The sequence below is a fragment of the Echinops telfairi genome, unplaced genomic scaffold (assembly GCF_000313985.2).
Source record: "Echinops telfairi isolate 266 unplaced genomic scaffold, ASM31398v2 ScPeMD7_7424;HRSCAF=8462, whole genome shotgun sequence".
Classification (NCBI taxonomy): domain Eukaryota; kingdom Metazoa; phylum Chordata; class Mammalia; order Afrosoricida; family Tenrecidae; genus Echinops; species Echinops telfairi.
In genome coordinates, this window is record NW_022111324.1 from 56083517 (window position 1) to 56088968 (window position 5452).

The following is a 5452-nucleotide window of genomic DNA, read 5'->3' on the forward strand; positions in this document are numbered from 1 at the left end:
TAGACCTCTATAGATGTCCTTTGCCTCCCAGCTCTTTCCTCTATTTCCTTTTACTTTCCTCTTGTCCCACTACCATGTTCAGCCTTCATTTGGGTTTCAGTAATTCCTCTCGGTTACATTACCCTTGGTCATGCCCTACCAGGCCTCCCACACGCTCCTCACCACCGATTTGGATCACTTGCTGTTCCCTTGTCCCTGGATTTGTTAACATCTCTTCCTTCCCCCCCACCTCCGTCTCTCCCATGGCCCCCAGAACTGTCGGTCCCATTGTTTTCTCCTCCAGATTGTTCATCCAGTCTATCTTATTTAGATAGACCTGCAGAGATAATAACATGCACAAAAACAAGACAGAGCAAAACCAAGCAACAAAAGAAAACAAAACAACAACAAAGAGCCAATGACAAAAAACAAAACACAACACAACAGCAAGAAAGAAAATCTTGTAGTTAATTCAAGGACTGTTTGTTGGCCTTTAGGAGTGTTTTCCCATCGAGTCTGATGGGGTGCCAAGCCCTGGCCCCAAAGTCTATTTTTGTTATTCCCTGGGACTTCATTAGCAATGAGTTTTACATTACTGAATGATCTTTCATAGCCCACAATGGGGCCCTGCGTTGACCAATAGAAAGGGTATGTACCATAATGGCCGGGCAGATCTCTATACCTGTGCTAATGGAGAGCTTGGAGGTAGTTCTGTGAAAACAGAGCCAGCGGAAAAGCCTGAGAAACGACAACTACAGCAGGTGCCCTGGGACGTCTGCCTTCATTCCACAGAGGAGCAAAGAGGAGCAGACCAAGCCTGTAGGCCTTGAAAGAGTAGGTCCTTTCCCCAGAAGCCTGTGGACCTCTTTGGTCAGCAGATTTTCCAGGTACAACAGTTGGCCTAGCCAGTCTCCCTGCCACAGACAGCACATCCCAGGAAACGGCTGCTGTTTTTCCATTGGAGGTTGAGATAGTCAAGATTTATTGTGCCAACCTGGCCAATAAACACATGTGGGATTAATTGAAGGACAGAGAGATAAATGGCTCAGTGAGCCTCACTTTTCTAGTTCTCGGGTCTCTTGCTTTCTGATGGTCGGACCAGGGTGCAACTACCTTAGCCAGTTCCCTGCTTCAGCTGGCAAGGCTCACTTCCTGCAAGACATCCCTGAGGAGAAGCCACATGGACCTACCCCGATGCAGCCCTGGGTGCTGGAGCAGCTGCATGGAGACCCCTGCTAGTGCTGAGATGCTTACCTACTCACTGATTCGACTTTCCTCCTGCAGTCACCATCATTGCATGTGTTTTGTGAGATGGAGGAGGACTTTGTAGATCAATGTTGGATATATGGGCTAATGTTGGACTTAGGGGATTGGACAGCACTGGGTTGGGCTGCTTTCTTAATGTCCGCTTACCCTTGATATAAAACTCTCTCTCATACATATGAGCTTCCCTAGTTTACCCAGACGAACACAGAGGTCCTTTTCTCCATGTGACTCTGTGTGATGAAGTCAGGTCTGGCAAGAAGGACCCCAGAGGCTCACAAAAGAGTGGGGAGAACAGGAGGCGGGGGGGAAGGGAGCCCATATTCCGGGGTAAAAATGATAGAAAATGTAGTGTTTCCTGTGGTTGGGAACCGGTTTGGGCAGGCATGGTGCTGACTATCAAGTCCCTCAGAGCAGACCTGAGGAACTGAGTGTGGGAGAGCGCCAGGGGGGGCGGGGGAGGGGGGGCAGGGAGGGAGGGAGAAGCAGAGAGAATGTAAGGCATTTTCAGACAATGTTAAAAATCCTTTCCGGTTTTCATATGGTGTTGTTTTCCCAGGAAAGAGGCAGGAAAAGCCAACCGCTCTCAACAGAGGGTATTCATCTCACCTTGTACTTTGGGGTCTGCCCCTTCCTCCTGCAGACAGAGCTAGTTTTCAAAAGCAAGAAAGAGGATACTTAAAAAATAAAAGTAAGGGGCCTCTCTCTTCGCATGATATTCTTAACAAAACTGCCAAACACTCAGTGGGAGGGGGGGCAGGCGGGGAGACAAAAATAAGAAAACAGTTGCTCTTCCTGAAACAACAGGTACTTTTATCGTGATCAATGTTTTAGGCCAAATGCACAGGCAATCCCCCTTTGGGTGCTTCTCTTGAAGCCCTCCATGGAGTCTGGTAGCCCAGCGGTGAAGTGTTGATGGCACTTCAAACCCGCCAGCCGCTCCGAGAGAGAAGGACGAGGCTGGCTCTCTTGTAAAGATGTGCAGCCTGGAAGCCCTACGAGTCAGACTCAGCGGGCAGGCACAGCGTGAGCCCTCCCAGGTGCCCTCAGCGGGGCACAGGGAGAAGCACGCAGCTGCTTCCTGCAAGGTCAGAGGAGTCCTTGGGAGCAAGACGAGGCTGTCCGCTCCTAGGGCCCAGCCTTACTCCACCCTCTAGGGTCCCCTGGGTCAGAACAACAGCTGTGCAGCAGTCCTAGAACTGGCCATTCCCTGAGTCCTTTCTCCATTCATCGCTGGGATCCCACAACGTTGCTTTTCCTGGCTCCACTGATTGAAGCCGACACTGTCACGTCTGGGGAAGAATTCCTGGCTGGTCTCTGAGGAGCCCTTGCTGTGGGTGTTTGAAAACTGCCAGGTTGCATCTCCTCTCTTCTGGGATAGTCTCTGAAAGCAGGCTCTAAATGTAGATGGACTATTCATTACAACGGAGGGCCCGTGAAGTCAAGTGAACAGCTAGCCCCGTTGCTATGGCAGTGAAAGAGCCGTAATTGCAGGCAAAGTTGGGTTGAAGCAAGTGCGAGGTGAAACAGTCCGATTTCTTTTTGTCTTTACTGGGCAGGGGGCCCTCAAAAGGCCCGTGAAAAATCTCATTATCTTTCTATGTCATTTTTCCACAAACGTTTTGAGCCCTCTCATCTTTATTTCTTACTGCGGCAAGAACAACTGGAATTGGATGGAGACCTGTCTGCACCCCTATACTGAATCCCAGGGGATTTCTCTGTATGGAATCGAGTTACCTGGGTTTTGCAAAGGGTTAAGGGGCTCACGTGCTAACTGGAAGGCTGGAGGTTGGAAGCCACCCCTAGGTGCCTAGGAAGAATGTCCTTTTGAGCTACTGCCCAGATATCAGCCATTGAAACTCCCACGGAGCACCATGCCACTTAATTGACTTAATGACCACTGGTGCCCAAGAAAGCCGCAATCTTCTCATTACCGCACCACCTTGGAAGCCTTAGAACATGAAAGCTTGTTGAAAGGTGATGTGGAGGCACGGCTATAGGGAAATGGCGAACAAGGGTGAAAACGACAGGGTCCATGTCCCTCCGAAGCTCGTGAGCCAATGTAGGAGTCAGGCACGTGAACTTGGGGCAGGCAGGGCATTGGGTTTCTATCCCACATTGCAGTCAAGATGTGCTTCCCATGGGTCCTCCCTTGGGAGTTGGAAAGGTCAAACCCTTTTTCCTTATTAAGACATGGTTTGTCCTATGACTGCACATTCCCTCACCCAGTTTCTAGAGGTCACAGGGCATGGATGACAGCATCAGTTTGATTGCTGATGACCTGTGGGCTTATGTGTCCTTGCATTTAAATTGTTCTGTCTCCTTTCTAGCACACGAACATCATTATCAATGCATTCAGACGTGAGTATTGAAGTATTATGAACACGATAATGCTTTGTCAACATACACGAAAGTTCTTCAAGGTCGTCAGTAGTTTTCAGAAGGGTAAAGATATCCCGAGATCAAAGTGCTGGAGAACTGCGGACGTAATGGCTTCATGACGTGCTTTTTCTCCCAAAATACTATCTTCTTACCTTGTCACTGCACCCTCGCCCCACTCCTGTGAACTCTGACTCATGACTGCACAGGACTGGAGTCCAGAGCTGCATCTTCCTCTCAGCATCGCTCAAGCCAGGGATCATCGCCTTCTAAAAGGGAAATGTCAGAGACGGGAGCCAGGGAGTGTGCGTGTGGGACTTCTGAGGGAATGTGGGAAACAGCAAAGGGAGCCAAATCCAAACCACAGCTTACTCTCCGACACCGCGGCCCCCCACCCCCACCCCAGTCAGAAACAATGAAATATAACAGCAGAAAACAGCTAAATAAACTCGAGGGGAAAACAAAACCCGAGCAACATCTTGGAAAGCATTCATATGAGAAAGCAGACGAGTCGTCTAAGCCCCGCACTCCAGGTAAATGAAAAGTATTACAACATCAAAGGGGGACTGTAAACCAGCCAGAATCCAGATGACAAGAAACCTAAGACCCGGTCAAGACTCTCAGGCAAGTGCGTCAGTTAGTTTTGCTTTTGTGAAAATGTATACATTTAACATAGTGAACTTTACAATGCTTTGTTTCTTTTTGTCAGTTAATAATCTTCCCGAGTATGCCCACCCTTCTACCCATTTAGAATCCTCCTATTTCTAAGCAGCTTGTCACTGCTTACCATGCTTTTATGATACAGGGTCAAACACTATATAAAAGAGGAGTGACTGTTGGTGGGTCCAGGCCACCCATTCAGCAGCTAGCCCAAAAGTGAGTGTCCGGGTCTCGGAAGAGAGTCCTAAGAATAGACTTTCTCCGAGTTCAGTCAGTAACATACATTGGTTTGGGTTTGGGTTTTTAATAAAATTACATCTCTCTTGGATTCCTGTCATCTAACTTCCCACTGGAATTTCTTTTTCTTTCTTCTGTTCTCCATGAACTTTGACATCTATGTAGTTTCAACCGTTGTCACATTTGCATGATTTTCTAGAAGTGGAACTTCTCAGGCATGGGTCTCTGTCGGCAAACCATCCATCTCTGAATCTTATCAGTAGTGCCCCTTGCTCTGAAGTGAAACTTCAGTGAGGGCATCCCGATTCTGTACTTAGGGTCATCACTCCACTTTTCTTAATTTTGTCTAGCTTTCCCCTAAGCCTGGTCCCTGCTCCACAGCACTGACCCCATTCTTAGTGTCACCTTTCAGTGGCTTTCTAAGTCAGAAAGAACTCGGGGACTGTGGGCTGGTGGAAGGTCCCCATCCTGTCCCTCAACTGTCACTAGATCTATCCTGGGCTGGGATGTGTGCTTCCCAGGCAAGTTTCCCTCCTGCCATGCTGGTGCTCTTTCTTCTGCAATGGGGCTGCTCTTGCATCTGTCTCGAATCTTCTCGGTGTTTCTCGTTTCTCCATGCATTCGTAAGACACAGTTTAATAGCGTAGCATCTTTGAGCACTTCTTATCTCCTCTCTATTCTCCGTGAGAGCAGTAAGTATCCATTCCGTTGCACTTGCCAGAGAGTCTTGACCGGGTCTTAGGTTTCCTGTCATGCAGATGCTGGCTGGCTTTTGATGTTGTAATACATTTTCATTCACCTGGAGAGCGGGGCTTATAGGACTCGTCTGCTTTCTCATATGAATGTTTTCCAAGGTGTCGCTCGGGTTTTGTTTTTGTCCCATGAGTTTATTTTGCTATTTTCTGCTGTTATTTTTAATTGCTTCTGACTGGGG